This window comes from Periplaneta americana, chromosome 17 (genome assembly GCF_040183065.1).
Source record: "Periplaneta americana isolate PAMFEO1 chromosome 17, P.americana_PAMFEO1_priV1, whole genome shotgun sequence".
Classification (NCBI taxonomy): domain Eukaryota; kingdom Metazoa; phylum Arthropoda; class Insecta; order Blattodea; family Blattidae; genus Periplaneta; species Periplaneta americana.
This window is the reverse complement of record NC_091133.1, coordinates 91,945,003-91,963,375: the sequence shown is the minus strand read 5'-3', so window position 1 is coordinate 91,963,375 and position 18,373 is coordinate 91,945,003.

The window sequence follows — 18,373 nt, the reverse complement described above, 5'->3', positions numbered from 1 at the left end:
AACACAGAGACACATAAATACTACAATATCATGAAATTACCTTCAAGCGAAGTTTACACGTTACCCCATACAGTATGATTATTTTATATGAACAGAGGTAGAGTAACTTCTTAGAATATTGCTTGTAATAGCATTTATTCTAATTTGAAGTTTTGCAGTTGCATTTGAAGAGCATAACATATAAGTCAGATTATAAGGCATATTTACATTAGTCAATCTGGATACCAGTTGAGTTTTATTGTTAATAGATTGAATCATTAATTGCATAATGACGAAATGCAAACAATATTGACTGAGCTGAAGTTTTCAGTTATAATAAGAGAGGTAGCCTGAGAAATTGAATTCCATCAATACCAGTAACTAAAGAGCTGGATGAAATTATATTTGTGGTACAGCATATAGGTGTTCAATGATATGTATATCAAGGTGTAAGTTTCAGATTGGCCAATGTAACTTATATATGCCTTTTTGATAAGGAATTCATGTTGAGTTACTGTCATAGTATGAGCTTTTCTCACTAAGGTGTTAGTTTCTTAGTATCTATATATAAATATTATAAAAAAATTGTCATTGAATAATTTTTTATTATTTCATCCTCACAATCTCACTCATGCTTGTTATATTGTCAAAATTCTGAACTACCTAACTATTTACAAATCAGTTTATAACCTCAATATCTGACGTCAGTTGATTGATTTTTTGCTGCACTGTATATAGTATAGGCCTAAGTCCATTCACATTTGCATAAAAATCATAATAAATACGACAAATGGAATCTATAACAATATTTCAAATCCTAGCAGTTAAATATTAAAGTTTCTTTCTTCAGACGTCACATTGGATCCTTCACTGTTTCTTAAATGTACTTAACTTTTACATTTTAAAGATTTGACATAATGCAATATGAAGACTTTGTTGTTATCACATTTTATTAATTGATGGCAAAACTTTTACACTGAATGTGTACAACAATTTGGAATTCATATGAAGTTTGAAATCATTAGAAGTGATATTTATGTGTGTACATAATGTAGTTTGTAAGTGTTAATAATATTTTACCAATTGTCAGTATTTTTTTTGTCAGTGTCATCATTAATTATTCATCATGTTAACTTTTCTGATAACATTCAGTACCAGTAAGCACATTATACAGTGGTACATTAATCTTCACACTCACAAAGGGAATTAAGAATTTTTATCCTTGTCAGTTTACATATCTAGCTACATTTATATTTTGGTTCAAGTTATCAATGATACATAATGTATTGCTTATTTCTTTTTAGCAAGGGTGATCATATGTTCGGTTTGAACCAGTGGCAGCTGGTGGTTTGAAAATATGGTGGTGCACAAAGGATAACGGAGAGAAGTTAAACATACTTTACTTTAAAGTTTAAAACCATGTATACCTGAGGGCGTATACATATAAAGCTAATTTATATGCAATTAATAAGTAAAATGACTAAATACAAGCATACCTATTTATACAGAAGTCCAAAAGTAGAAGGGGTCGTGGGCGGAGCTTCTACGTTCTCTATATTGCGATTTACCCTTATGAAACACATTTGAGCACAGAATCGTCATCAGAATGCTAGCAAGTATCAAGTACAACGTTTTCGTTCATAAAATTCAAATGCAGCTTTTGTTGACTGTCGGGAGATAGCAGCACTTATTGTCAGAAACACAACTCTTAGAACTTTAAAGCAAAGTACAAGCTCCTTTATGTATTGTGCCGTTTGTGTGCATGTAGATTGAGAAAGTAACATGCGAAATATGCGACTGTTCGTTGCACAAGCCGAATGAATACATTTTTCATGCTTATTACTTCGGACAAATGTCTAGTTGAAACAGATACTTTCCCAGTGAATTTAGTTTCTTCTGCACTGGCATTGGTGTCCATGTCAGGGAGTGCAACAAACTGTTCTCAATGAGGAAAGCAGTCGACCACGCCTCTAACCCCCCGCACTAGCCGAACATCTCTACAAACTACCTGCCATAGGTTTTCAACATCTCTGCAAACCAAGAGGCTCGGAGACTCCAGCTGCAGATAGTCATGAATGAAAATTGTAAAATAAAATTATATTTTTAATAGTAGCAAACCCGGGAGATTAGCAACATTACTGGAGGGTGTACAAACCTGCAAACCCCTTGAGAAGCCGCCACTGGTTTCAACACTATAAATTATAAATGAGTATATATACAATGATCGCAAACTGTTATAATACCATAAAATTGTTATATGCAGTAGTTTTCAATTAAATTAAATTAAATTTTTCCATTGTCTCTTGTTTTACATTTCGGCACCCATACTCTCTTCAATTTTCATTTTAGAGTTAGATTTTTTAATTGAACGTAACCAAATTTCGTAATTTCTATTATTCAAAAAAGAAACATGTATTTGGCATTATCTCTATACTGATAACACTGTTGCTTGCAAAAGATATACTATTGTGTCTTTACATTGACACTTTACTTATAGCTCTGATAAGCAGAGTTTTCGAATGAAATAGGAGGCTCAAAAAACATTTTCAATGTAACAGCAATAATGATATCTTTCAAAATCATCAAGCAAATTAAATTATTCTAACATTGATGCTAATAAATGCTGATTTTAAAATACAGATTGTACCGGGTACTTATTTTTATTCCAAATATTATGATCACCCAGTTACAAAGTATCAATATTACATGAGGAATATGTCTTTATCTCTTTATGCAGTAAAGTTTCAAAGGTCCAACTACATCAACGAAGCAATAGTCGAATTATTAGTCATAATTCCAATTCTGTGACACTGTTGTAATGATTATAATAAAGATTGCAATAAATTTGTAAAAAATTTATGGTTTCTAAATTTGTATATAAGAAACAGTGTGTAATGTTAGTAATTGTTAGTAGTCAGTTATTGGACATCGGTATTTACTATTGTAATTCTTTGTTCTAAAATATCATGTTATGCCAACCTTGTGAAGTACGTTTTATGAAGGTGAATATAAGTGTCATGATGGAAGTTGAAGTAATTTGTATAGGAGTTCAATTTTATAGTGGGAGTATGAAAATATAACATGTACTGATTGTGATACAAGGCTGTCTGGTATTTCACAATGTAATGCTATGATCCTTATAATGTATATTTAGGTCTTTAAATTTCATTTTGAACGCGATTTATCTCAATAAAAACAAATTATTTTATAAGTTTATATCTCAAGTTAATTAAACATTTTTATAATAATGTTTGCAGTTCAGGGTAACGAATTAGAGTAAGGATACATGAAAAGATTTTCAAAATTGTACTACATTAAATAGATATATTCGTTTGCTTTCTCATACATTAATAGTCAACAAAAGAAGCCTTTATGACTGATATAAGAATATAGAAGAAGAAGAAATTGTAGTTAATAGAATTTTTATTGCTCATTTAAGATTCCTCAGTTAAAATGGCTATTTGGAATGGTATTAAATTTTAAAGAACAATACGGTAATAATTATTAGGCCTACATGTTAATAATCATTACCACAATCTGAAATAACAATATAAATACAAGATTATCTCTCTGGTATTGAAATGCGTGTACAAAATCATTACTATGTTAATGGCTAAACCATTACCTTCTCTTACAAGGGTTAAGCTTTAGCGAATCTGTTCCGGATTTGTGGAAAAAATTTATCTGAACGTTTCTTTCAGATTGTGCAATGTTTCTCCGGCTGATAAGATTATATTTCATTGCACGTGAAAGTGTTCATTTTGTATTGGTCTGGTCAAAATGTTGGTACCACTTATGATTATATTCGATAATTTTAAATTTATAATGAAGGTTTTTAAATTTTCTTAATTTACTCCGTATTTTCTGGTGTAGTAGGATGAAAGGTGTAGTCTACAACTCATCATAGAAGCCTCTTTCTGCTACTTCAATTTCCTATTGTTGCTTTCTTGATTGGGTCCATCATTTAGAACCATAGAGCATTGTAGGAGTAGCCATAACTTAGGACATTGAAATTGCTAGAAAAACGAAGTCTAAAATTTAAAAAACGACAAACATGTGGAAAAAGAATCAAATGAGAAAATAAGATATTGGTTAATTATGCTGTTAATATGTAAGTGTGGCTAATTATGCTAGTAACTTAGTGTGAACCAGAAACTCAGCAGCAAGAAAGAAAAAAAAAAGGTAACTACTAAGTGAAACATAGGTTATGTACAGAACTGCAGTTCCACTAGGGAAGAAGCACAAGAAGAAAGGAATATTAATTAACGTATTCATTATATCCCAAAAATGTTTTCGATAAAATTAAAGGTTAATCTCATAACCTGAAAAAATAAATATTGGTTATAAGAATGTACCCAGATTTTTTTGTCAAAAAACAGACATGTTTGAGATTTTCTTATACTGTAGTCCAGTGACAAACTTCGGGAAAAGTTCCTCAAAATAAATTAATTAATTAGCTTTTTAAGAGCATCGTAATTTCACACAATATACGCAAAATTAATGTAACAGAATGTAGTTATATTACCGGTATCATCAGCTTTGTCGTCATTATCATCATCATAATCCTTCACGAAATTTAGACCAGGTGGTTTGTTTTGGCTATCAAAAGTAAATCGTCTGCATATGTTTTAATGGTCTTCCCGTCTTTTCTTCTCTCTTGGCTGGTAATTCAAAATTTGTGGAGATATTCTGCTTTAATTCATTCTTGATATAATTGTATCCAATTGTTTTTGTAGTTATTCATTTTGTTAAGAATGGGTGCAATTTCTAATCGCTGTAAAATTTCGTAGTTTATTTTATGGTATAATAAAGTTCAACCAGCTGTTTTTCGGGTTTCGTTGTTGTACAGCAGTGTTTGAACTGCTAGAGTTTTATATTATACTTTTAAGTCTTGTGGTTTTTTGAGGTTCGTTTGATTTTAAAATTTGGTTGAACTTTCTTAATATTTGTTGAAATGTTATAATTTTGTTCTGAAAATTCTTTCCACCTTCATATTATGGTATCCTAAATAATTAAACACATTAAATTCCAATATTTTGTTCTTTATTACTATCTTGATTCTTATGGGAGTGGAAATATAGATGTAAGAAAAAACATTGAAGACATCCTTCCTGTAGAATGTGAGACAACATGGAGAGAAATATAAAGGAGCCCTTTATAAAGTCTCGAGTGTGCTCTAGCTATGTTCTGTAAAGTATGTCGAAGGAAAAATTAATGGGATTGAATCTGCATCAGTCACTATATTTAACTGAATTATCTTGGTTTGTAACTGAAATCATGTTATAATTTGATTGAGAGATGATCTAAATAACTAGTGAGCAACTATTTTTGAACTTACATTTACAGTTTATTTTGTACTGTAGAATATTTTCCCTGTATGTTGTGTCATACATTTTAGAAATGGCATGGTGAATACAGACAGCCCGAGTTGCAAGCTTAAGTATTTGTTTTGTTTTCATTAAGTGTGACTACTATTATGTTATTTTGTATAATAAATGATAAGTGTGTTAGAGAATAAGTGTTTAAGTGCAAATTGTTGGATTGTAGAGTATCAGGAACTGAATATATGATGAATTTATGGAAATTTCAACTTCTCTTTTGTTGATTATTTTCCATTTTTGTTATTCCTTAATTAAAGAAAACGTAAATCACGGTAACAGTGAAATTATAGGTGTTGTTAGAATTACTAGTTATAGATATATAAACAATGTCTTTTTTTTAAATAGTGTGGAGAAATTAAAACTCTTGCAATAGTTCCAACAATTTGCATTTGACATTCATCTAAGTGATACTGTTTTTTAATTAGAGTATTTCTTTTTGTTGAAGAGGTGTGATGTTTTTGGAAAATGCTGTGTATTTTAAAAGACTGTTAGATATTATTTCCATGGCACTGTATTATTGTTTTAAATTATTAAGATTATTTTGCATTTATAAAAGAATTGGTTATGCCAGAGGTGTTTGACAATATGTATTTACATTTTAGTAATTCAAAATCTGATTGATTTCCTAAACAAGCATATTTTTTACTGAACAATTCTGACTTAACAAAAAATTAATTTTGTGACATTCTTAAATGTGTGCTTTTAACTTGAAATATTCAGCCTCGACTGTTCGTTTGTAGGACCTAAACTTAATGCAAGAAAGCCATAATTTATGGTCATCTATTCAGTTCCGGGTTATATCAAAATAAAGTTTCTGTGTTGCTTATGACAATAACAAAATAATGCTTTGCTCTAAGATGTTGGTAGGAACTTGAAGGAGTAAATTACTGATTTTGTGTTGATATGAAAAAATAGAAATGCAGTATAATTTTACAAGATAATTTGTAGAAACAAAAGCCGCCCTAAATAAGGGTTCGATAGATTGGCCTACTAATCAATTCATAAAGAATAATAAATAAACAAAACAATTTTGTGACACTTGGAAAGAAAAAGAAAAAACATTAAGATAAGAAAACGTAGGAAATCATTTACAATAAAAATTTTGTTGGGTACAAATGATTACTAATTATAGCTAAGGATGATTTTAACACGTGAGATTATTAAAGTCTGAAATAATTACGTAATTAACCTATAATTCAATTGACGTAGGCCTAATGAAATAATAATAATAATAATAATAATAATAATAATAATAATAATAATACTAATGATAATAATAATGATAATAATAATAATAATAATAATAATAATAATAATAATAATAATAATAATAATGTCAAACAAATATGACTTTGCCTTACTGGTATTCTCTCTTCAATAATTAATATAGGGACAAAAATGAAGGTAAATTCAAATTCCTGTCTGTACTAACATTAAAAACTAATCGTTTCGTAAAAATACCAAATAATCTAATTATAAATGTTCCTTATACTGTTAAATTATAAGCAATAGAATTTTCTGAAGGTTGTTTGTGTTTAGCATATCACATTGGAATTAAAAACTGACAACATAATCATTTGTAATAAAATCCTACAAATACAATTTTAAATAACTTACAAGAATAAAAATTCTTTACTTAAACAAGAAGGTTTAATTTTGGTTTGGAAATGGAAAAGTCTCTCACAAAAACGTAATTTACTTCAAAACCAAGCCTAGAAAGCATAAAACTGAATAGATGGTGTATATTATTTATACGAAATGTACAGTATATTGGTCTGTACAGGCATAATACTCAGGGATTTACACAGTATCATTGTGTATGTTTCATTGTTTGTCTGAATGATATCCGACACCTGTATAAATCTTACAAACCCTTATTCCTATATGTTGTACTTATTACCATGTTATATTTATGTAGCTTAATCATTGTACTAGGGTCAATGGGAATGTAAGAAACCCAAACGGCAATGAAACACCAGTTAGTGTGAAAATATGTATTGTCTAACCATTTTATTTATAAGTTACCATTTGGTTCCAAAGTACCAAAAAACACTTGAACTTCGTAACATAATTAAATCTTATTAAAAGTGACAATTCTTGTCTTAGTTATTCATTAGGTAGTTTCAATTTGCCAGTTTGAATACAAGCTATTTTCAATTGGAAAATTTTACCTAGATAGAAACTTAAGATTTTTTTTTTCTTTATTTAAGGTTAGTGGTTCATTATTTTGCGCATTTGTCATTAATTTAATTTTCACCAGTTCTTTTTTATTCGAATAACTAATAAATCAGTAACTTCAAGTATTAGAGCTACAAATGAAGAGTACACTGGAAAAGCAATCAAAGTCACAGTTCTCTTAAGGGTGATGTCATCATCTAATTCAGTATATTACTGCAAACTTTAGTGTTTTCTTATCAAAACTGGTAAAGGAGAATTATCACCATGGATACAGTCATCCTTTCCTACTTTTTCATTAGGAACAGTAATAAATTTTGCAGTAATATATTGAATTAGATGATGACATCACTCTTAAGAGAATTGTGACTTTGATTGTTTTTCCCGTGTACTCTTCAATTAATAGGTTATGTTTAATTGGATCCTCTCTTTAGAAGGACTCTTCAGTTTTAAGAAAGATACTTAAGTGGAGAATTAGGTACAGCAGCTTTCAACCATGCCGTTACGATGATAGCCAATTGGAACTAAATACACTATGTCGCCAACATATGAGCATGATCTTTACCTGTAGCATCGTTACCAGGAGAAATTTCTTTGTTTCTCTCTCCCTCTGTCATTCTTAACATTAATTACTGAAAGATAGTGGCACTGTTTGCAACAAAGTTAGGTAGGTTTGATGAAGATATATATTATTGTCAATTAGGCGCACTGTTAGTGATAAGGTTATAGAGAATTTTATGAGGAGATGGATTAGTTGCAAGTGGACCCACTGTTAGTGACAAGGTTAGGTAGGGTTTGGTGAGGGGATATATTAATGACAAGTACTTCGCACAAAAGTGATACAAGTGAATGTTAGGTCCATTATCCCTTTGAAATAATGTTTTCGTTTCTCAAATTATTGGATTTCAATTCTATTCCCTGGACCACATCATATTTCTCCTTCACTTTTCTGTGATAACGTGTTATGGTATCTTCGAAAACGTGCATTTTCTTTTAGAGCATTAAAAATCTGCTGTTATACTGTGTAAATCTTGTACATGACTAGTGCGGTGAATTCTTAAAGAATATAGTCACGAATTTTACGAGTATTACCAACATTTCGATACTCTTTTGTTTGACATGGCTCAGTATGACCTAGTGACTAGTGCCGAGCATAGTTGGTACTGCTGTACTGTCGGAATTAGCCACTTGTTTCAAGAAATTTTCTCTGAAAATGTGAAATTTTGTTTTTTGTGTGATATTTGATACGTTATTTTCAACTTTTGCTTTCTATGAATCATCTCTATATTAGTATTTCCATTTCCTTTTTGTTCTGTGATGAAGATTATGAGTCTTTTTTAGTAAGTCATAACTAAAATCCAACTGGCTCCTTAGTAAATCACTCCTTCTAGTTGATTTCTGAACAGTATGAATTTAGTTTAGCGGTAGGGCTGCTACCTCAAAGCCTTTAGACCTGCTTAAATAATAAAGCAGCATTTCCTATGTATCGGTATGAGATGTAACGGTTATCTTGCCATGATTTAGTTGTCAATGACTCACCAGTACCACACTGACAAATTGAGGACAGAATTAAAAACTGGGTACATTAATGGTGATCCTAAAGTAAAATATGCAAAAAAGGAGGACATTTTATAAAACTATGTGTTCGTTTTGTACGATAATGGGTTATTGTTCGATCTGGGACTTCAAGACACTAAAAATGTATGTTTAGGTACCCAAAATGGGCTGTATAATATGAAAATGGGCTCATGAAATAATAAAATAGGTACTTAAAATATAACAGGCACCCAATTTTATTAATTTGGTAACATAGTACTGGAATTTAAATAATTGGTAAAAGTAATATAAACCATTAAATTAAAACATTTATTCAGTTTAAATGATTAAATCACCAAATAAGGCTATAAATATTATCAATTAATCGGTATTAAAATATTAAACACAAGTTGTGGAATCAAAAATGAAAACCCATTCATTCATAATATTTGCATTAGAATACATAACAATAATCTTCTCTAAATTGTTCACATATTGCCATTTTCCTTAAAAATCTCGGGTGTATTTATTACAAAGATAAGTAGAATCCAATTAGAAGCAAGCAATGGATGAAAAGTGGGAGATAGATGTAATGAATGAACTGATAATATCATAAAATAGATTCGTCCTCGGTGGTCTTGAAGTTATCATGCTGACCATTGAACTTGAAGTTCGCGATTTCAAAATCAGCTTAGGGACAATGGATTTTAAAGGGCTATATAATCGTTAGCATGGCTTCTTCTGAAGGGAAGTACAGCTGTGGGTCCAGTGTCTTAAGGGCCCCATACATGCAAAGACTTATTGGAGAATTATCTCATAGACTTATAGTTCACAAAGACTATTCCTTCATGGTTCTATGTTCATTGAAATGCGTGAGAATAGTTTGTCATATCTGTACTTTCATAGTTTGACGAAATTTGGACAGATGGTCGCAATATACTGTAGCTTGGTTATTTGTTCACTTTTCTCCCATTTAATTTGAAAAGCGCTACAGTCAGAAAATGCAAGTAGCCGCAGAACTTTGGAGACATGCCTCAAGGCCAAAAGCCTCAATACTTTTCGCCCATACACGAGGGGATTTGTCTTTGGATTTAGTTTTGTCTAGAGCAACGATGCGGTCCACACCTGTGGAGTAACAGTCAGCGCGTCTGGCCGCGAAACCAGGTGGCACGGGTTCGAATCCTGGTCGGGGCAAGTTACCTGGTAGAGATTTTTTTCCGGGGTTTTTCCTCAACCCAATACGAGAAAATGCTGGGTAACTTTCAGTGCTGAATCCCGGACTCATTTCACCAGCATTATCACCTTCATTTCATTCAGATGCTAAATAACCTAAAATAACCCAATAAAATAAATTAAATAAAATCAGCGATACAGAACTGCGCTCCAATTGTAGCATATGTCAGAAGCCGAACTACGTCATTCATCCCTTCCCTCAAGGCCACACGTCATCCACATGACAAGGTATAGAAGATTTGTATTCACTGTCTAGAGGTGGAATTCGAAGCAATATCGGTCGGAAAGTATTAGTTTAAAGAGCAATGGGGAAAATGAATACTTCTGTATTCAAAATAATCACAAAGCACGTTTTCTCATTTGTGAAAGTTTAATCAATCAATCAATCAATCAATCAATCAATCAATCAATCAATCAATCAATCAATCAATCAATCGTTTATTAATGTCACGAACAACATTTTGTTTCAATAGACATAAAATACACTAAATTACAAGTGATATAAAATAATATTTGACATAAAATATAAAAATAGATGAATACAACAATACAAATGAAATAACAATACTGGAATTAAGTAATAATAATAACCAATACTAATAATAATCGTAATATACAGAGCAGTGCAGCATACCAATTTAGAATACATTTAATACAGTTCACTAATACTGTAGAATGTTATAATTATTGTGGTCGGAAATACTTTTCGTCATTTTTTCCATGAGCACGAGTTTGTTGTAATCTGCCACATAGTTGTAGACGAGTCACGGAGAACTCATTCAGCGCCGGTAGACTGTGGAAAGGGAACCAATGTTTTCCCCATGCTTCCACCCCTCTCTCTGTGAGTTCTGTGTGCGTGGGCCCTTTAGCTTTACGGACGTGAATGAACCCTATATCTGATAGAGAACTCCAGGCAAAATTCGTCGGGCGTTTCTCATCCACGTTGAATTTCGAGTCTGAATAACTTCTGTAGTTGAAAACGATGCTAAGTAGGATTGCTATTGCTGCTGCTGTTACTATTACTACTAAGTTGTAAAATAGAAGGTTAAATTGAAAATAATAGGGAATAAAATTATGTCTTAGATTTCTTCCGAAAAATTATGAGTAAATAATCACTTTGGACATTACAGAAGCATTGGATTGTACACTGATGTTCGAAGATATCTATCCTACAGTTTTTTTATTGTGTAAGCCAACTTTGTAGCCATGGGATGCCAGAACCCAAAAATAAAAAATTGACAACTTTCTGCTAGTTCTCAATAGGCAACAGTAAATAAAACTGGGATGGCTAAGAATGTGTCGGGAAAAATGATGATGAAGATTAAGTATACATTATTATCATAATTGACAGAATTTTTTTACTTTCATAATGCGGGTATATGTATTTATGTACTATTGGCAACAATTACTCTTATTTTCGCCAACTTCATAGAAGTAATAACTAACGAAGTCACACTTAAACGAACAAATTATCGTCCGCTATCAATTAATAGGATCAGTTATCTTTGAACACCAGTGTACTCTTGTGTTCCAAGATATCTGACCTATAATTTTCTGATTGTGTAAGCGAACTTTCTAACCACAGGATGTCAGAACCAAAGATATAAAAAAATTGACGAATTTTGAAATAGATCCACTAGTCCTCAATAGGTGGCACTATTATTGAGACGGGTGAAAAGGTGTTGGGGGGGGGGATGGTGATGTAGATTAAGTAGTCGGCCTGGTTGGTGCAGTTAGTATAGCGCTGGCCTTCTATGCCCGAAGTTGCGGGTTCGATCCAGTGGCGTAGCGTCAATGTGAGCTAAAAAGCTTAGCTTCCCCAGTTAATAATGATTTCATAATAAACCTGCAGTTTATGGAGAAAATTATTTATCAATTTTAATAGAATTTATATTTACGCTTTAAATGTTGTGATGCGGCAGCTCAGGATGATTTGTGATGCAGCAGTAAACAAGAAGCCTGCACACACCAGCTTCCAAGCAGACCGGTTTCTTCTGTGTAATCCACCCCGCAGATATTCCATCCCTTTCTAACTAAACTACCGGTATCCTAGTCGCAAGGCTTCCAAGAAGCTAGCTTTAACATTTAAAATAAGTAGTTTCCGAGTTATCCCTTTTCGTCAGTTGTGTTCAGTTGAAGTGTTAGTGTGCATTGTGGCGGATATAATAAATAATGAGCGAAATAACAGTTCCTGACACTAATTTACTTGAATTTTTTTAGGACAATTGTATTATCAAGACTGACTTACGAACAAAAGTGTGATTTAAAAAACAAATTACCGACTCCCTTGCTGTCAATGAAGGACACAACCAAAAGACAGACGCACACTTACGTAATGATACTAATATTGTGATTTCTCTAAGTATGACAGGGAGTGAGCTAATGTTGTACGTATACGTGTCTATTTGTTAAGAGATATGTGTAAACCGTGAAATCATATTTTATTACGTCTCATTTCAGGTCATGCCTTATTGGTGTTACTTACGATGTTCCAACCAATCTTCGACTGCTGACTTGAAATTGACTACTATTTATTTAAGACTGTATTTTTGTAATACGTTTTCTCATATTGCATGAAAGACAACTTTAGTTAGCTTCCCCTGCTCAAAATTTCATGCTACGCCACTGGTTCGATCCCGGGCCAGGTCGATGGCATTTAAGTGTGTTTAAATGGGACAGACTCATGTCAGTAGATTTACTGGCATGTAAAAGAACTCCTGCGGGACAAAATTCCGGCACACCGGTGACGCTGATATAACCTCAGTTGCGAGCGTCGTTAAATAAAACATAACGTTTTTTAACATTAAGTATAAATTCTTTGGTCGGCGGGAAAAGGCACATAAGTGAAAAAATAATAATTTTTAGGAGAGACTTTCTTTTTAATTTACTCTTAACTGAATATAAGTATAATAATGAAATTCATGTATGTTAAAGTAAGACCCTTTTCAATTTAAAATACAAGAAAATTTATTATTTCAAAAATTAGAAAAAAAAAATATTATGGCGAAGTGCATCAACATTGATTAAAAACGCAGTAATCATAGATTACGAAACGATGGTTAAACAGTAGCCGTGGTTAAAATGTAATTTATGTGCACCATTCATAATCACCGATTACTAAAACTTGGCTAGCTGACACCTCATTTAACCAGAGTAAAGTCTATGATGGTACATTGTTTCTACAAAATGACTAAAGGAAAGCATCCATACCGCTGCAAAGATAATAGTCAACGTCTAAAAACGACTGCGCTCACTATGTTCTACATCGAAATGAACGTATCCTACATTTTCGCGTTGCATTTGTTTGCCTTTGGGCGCTGTTATATTTGTGAGTTCCATTTCTTTGTTTTTCAGTACTTTTAGATTAAAATCGTACAAAATGGAAAATTGAATCCAAAAATGATTATATCCCAATGTTAGGTTGAAGTATCGATAGACTTAATTACTAGATTTAAATGTAGGCCTATTATATAAAAAAGATGGAATATCCATAAAGGAAAAAGATGCAGAAAATTGGTAGGAATGTGTGTACGATCTTGGACTACACCAGGGAATTGTGCATTATCCTAAGATCCATCCATAACCTCTCTTTGTTCAGCCAGTGACATAGAGAAAGAGATACTGGTATTCGAGTATTCCCTCTTAAAATACAGAAAATAATAGTTACATAGAATCGTAATATAAGCAGCCGATCCGTAGGAGAAATATGATTGTTCTTGTGTTATTTCAATTGATCCATTTGTAGATTTTGATAAACGAAATCCCTCCTGAAATTTTCTGTCACCTAATTGCTCGCAAGAATTCTCTCTTTCCACTAAAGAACCTTCACGCTCACGCTCTATCCAAGTAATTCAAGTACTGCACAATAATAATCGTCTTCGAAATAATCACCTGTGGTTATGGCCGCCATTTTGCTTTACTTGCTCTACTAATCGCTGCTTATCTCCTTTAACCGCTCATATTTGGCCGGTTAGAGATTACTGTGGTTAACTTCCTATTTAAGTCGTAACCGAGGTCGATCCACCGTAAAAATGCTTAATCGGGGATTAGGTCACAATTTTAACCGATGGTTACACTAACCGACGTTGATGCACGTGGGCATAGACTTATGTGATTAGGTACAACAGAAAAATCAACTTTTTTACTTATGTGCCTTTTCCCGCCGACCAAAGAATTATTCTCATAACTGACAGCATAAGCGGTTTTCCGCTAAACCTAGTGCTTTTTACAATCATTAGAAGGGGCTGAAATTCTCAATTCTATACTGCGAGTATATATGTACCACTGACAACACTAATTGTTTCTTCGCCATCTATTGATAGAAACAATAACTAAAGAAGTCACACTTACACGAACAAATTATGAATCACTAACTGGCTTTCAAAGATATCTGACCTCCAATTTTCTGATCGTGTAAGCGAACTTTCTAACCACGGAATAAGTCAGAACCAAAGATATAACATAATGGCAATTGAAGAACAGCAACAGTAGCAAGAAGAAGAAGAAGAAGAAGAAGAAGAAGAAGCAAAAATGTCGTTGAAGTCGTAATGTTCTTGGTAAGTATACATCCCCATACAAGTCCACGCCTGTGGAGTAACGGCTAGCGCATCTGGCCGCGAAATCAGGTGACCAGCGTTCGATTCCTAGTCGGGGAAAGTTACCTGGTTGAGTTTTTTTCCGGGGTTTTCCTTCAATCCAACACGAGAAAATGCTGGATAACTATCGATGTTGGACCCCAGACTCATTTTACCGGCATTATCACCTTCATCTCATTCAGACGCTAAATAATCTAAGATGTTGATAAAAATCCCCTCACAATACTTTAACATTTTTAAATAGATATTTTCATCTTCTTCGCATCCTTTTAGTACAGTAGGCCGTCTTCAATTCGAACTCTAAGGAGAATTTGAAAAAAAAAAATTGAAAAATCCAAAATTCGAATTAACGGGAAAATTATTTTTAGAAAATTAATAATTATAATAAAAATGAATGATACACTGGTAGACGTTAATGGGTAATAAAGTGCAGTGTACTTTAAACTGTTGACATGTTTTGTCCATATTCACATAAAACTTAGAAGAAAATACTTCAACTTTCTTTCCTAACTTTAAACTTGTGTATGCTTCACGCTTCGACGTTGTGAATGCAGAAGAGACAGTAATACTACAGTCTACTATATACAGTCACGAAGCTTGAGTTTTGAGGGTGCTAGAAACAATAGACTGTGCCGGTACTATTTTGCATTGCCTGTAATGGGGCGATATTAGCGATCCTAGTGGTGAGCAACTATCTAATGTTTGCATATTTACTACGTATTGAGCTTCGCGACTGTAGACTGTGGTAATACACAAACTTTTGCACGTACAATAATGAAGATTTCTCTTCCAACTTATTATTAGGTAAAAAAACGATGAACATCCTGACCACTCAACCACCGCAGAGCTTTGAATCTAATATATACTGTAGCCTAAATACAAATTTAATATGGTTTATAGCTTTGTTTTGGCACGATTTAATCATATTCTAGACATTTAGACAAACAGAATTTTGATGCATTGTGAAATGACTCTTCTAATAACAACGGATGTTTTATGCGGAAAAGTTAACAAAAAAGAAAAAAAAATGTGGTTCAGAGCGTTGGAAATGATATGATACTTTCGGGTGCTATTCATAGACATTTCGCTAGCCCGCCCTTCAAGCGTGCTAAACTAGCCCCGGCTATCGACGGGTTACTTGTACGGGATTCATATCGTTAACACTGGTTTATGAATACGATAAACGTTAGTTCGCTGATCATCCACCGGAAGCCAGCGCTAAGAATGTCTATGAATACGACCCTTCAAGTTTAATGTGTCGGCCGTAGCAAAACAGTCTTGAGTCAATGGTGGGGGTAAAGTTTTGTCACTCCTCTACCAACTAGTGCATTGGACGGATGTTTGGAGTAAGAATGAGTTTATGTAAGCAGAACAGTGAAAAGAAGCTTGGAGAAAACAAGGTGGTTCGTAGCCAAGGTAGGCAAATTGTTTATAACGTGTACTTACATACTATATCACGGGTAATATATCGCCCAGTGAAGTGGACGGGCTACTATGAAGGGATATAACTGTAGCTCGTCTGAGAACAGCGCTGTTCATTAAGTTTACGCGTACAATGCTGTCATTCTGCACGGAACCATAATCTGACTAAAGCTGTATCTACATGTGTGCAGTCTGGGGAGAATATTGAAAGAATCAAGCTGAAAAAGCACGTTTAATTAAGATGCATGCAGATTTTGTGTCTACATGGTGCGCTGTGTTGAACATCATCTTCACTACGTATATATACAGAATGAACCGTAAGTAATGACATTACTTTTAAGGGCTTTTTTTTTTAAATAGATATTTCAAACAATAAAGTTTCATACAATTTTGCTCGTTTGTGCTTCCTTTTCGAAAATATATATTATATATGAAATATTTCATAGCGTATTTTGGGAAAGCTGTTGAATAAATTTACAATATGCTCAGTCAATTCAAGAGAGAAGTATATTATGATAATAAATGACTGAAAGAATTTTAGTTTTGTCCTTTAAATGTGCAGAAATTTGATCCAAACCAATAGAAGTTTTCTGAGGGAAGAGGGAAAAATTGGATCGGTGCCGGGTAGAGTTCCCGGGTAGCTCAATTGGTAGAGCGTTGGTACGCTCCGGCCCCGGAACAATTTTTCCCTCGAAATTATTCAAATCAACTTTACAGAGAGTTATACCTGAAAGCTTGATTGGCAATGTAAGTTTTCGTTCCGCAAAGGAATTTTAAAACCTGGTGTGACAACACTGTAAAGCTGCCTGGAGAGATGCAGCTCGAGTATGCAAGAAATGGATGGGTGAGACAACGAGAAATGGAAACGTAACACAATTTTTTTAAATATGGTTCGGGAAATTTGATTAATACTTTAAAACCTAAAGAGGGACCGAATTATCTCTAATTGACTGAAGAAAATGATCGTAGTACGACAAAAGAAGATTTTTTAAAATCATTAATTACATTTGTATAATGTAAAATAAGCTTTTCTTATTGACTATGTTCACTGAATATTTAATTAATATTAAATCGAAGAGTTTAAAAATAAAATTTGTTGTACATAAGCATTATAAACAGTCTTAATCGCTAGTGAATATCGTGCATAATATGCCATATTATCGTACTAATGCCGTAATAGTAATATGTGTTACAAGAGCGGTATGTTGAAGTTTTCATGTTCGAGGAAAAGTTTGAAAAAGCGAAACGTAGTTGAGCTTTTTTAATTTCCGAGAATTGAAAGAAAACCTACCGCTCGTGTATCGTACATTATTTTGTGCGAAGATCGTTTATTACATACCTGAAAGAGGAATTTCTAATCAGTTGCAATGAAATCTCCATCTTGGTTTCTGTTCAATGACGGCAAATTTGCAAAACAAAAATATCGATCTTCAACATTGTTGCTTTAAAATGTTTTCTGTGTTTACTATGCTCCAGCAGGCCGTTATACATCTGTCTTTTTTCCCCCAGTCTGTGATGAGTCTGGAATCTTGTTGATTTTTTCACGGCTTCCTTAATGTTACTTGCATCACGAATGCAGTAACTTTAGTAGAATTGTAGAGTTTAAGTACTTAATTTTTGCAAATATTTAAAAACAATAATTAACAGTGCAATTTAGATGAAATTGCAGTGGTAAGTTTCCAATTTATAATTATTACTATATTGAACGTCTCTAAAATAATATATTAAAAGCCTAAAGTAGTAAAATCAATATGTCACTTAAGCGCTAAGAAGAGGGAAATTGTTATGTGTGTTAGGTTGGGAATACTGAATGTGGAATTTTAGACTTTCCGCGGATTGGTTTTGTGCGGAAACCAAGCAAATACGCACGATCTCGCGCAAAAATATTACCATGACAACCAAAACGTCAGTTTATTCACATCCAACTAAAGAAATCAACTGCTCGTTACATGCTACTGTTGAATGAAATAAGCACAAGATACCCACCGGCGATGGGTAGCTTTCAATTGCTGCATGCGCTCTCATGTTTAGTGGAAAAAGACATGCACAATT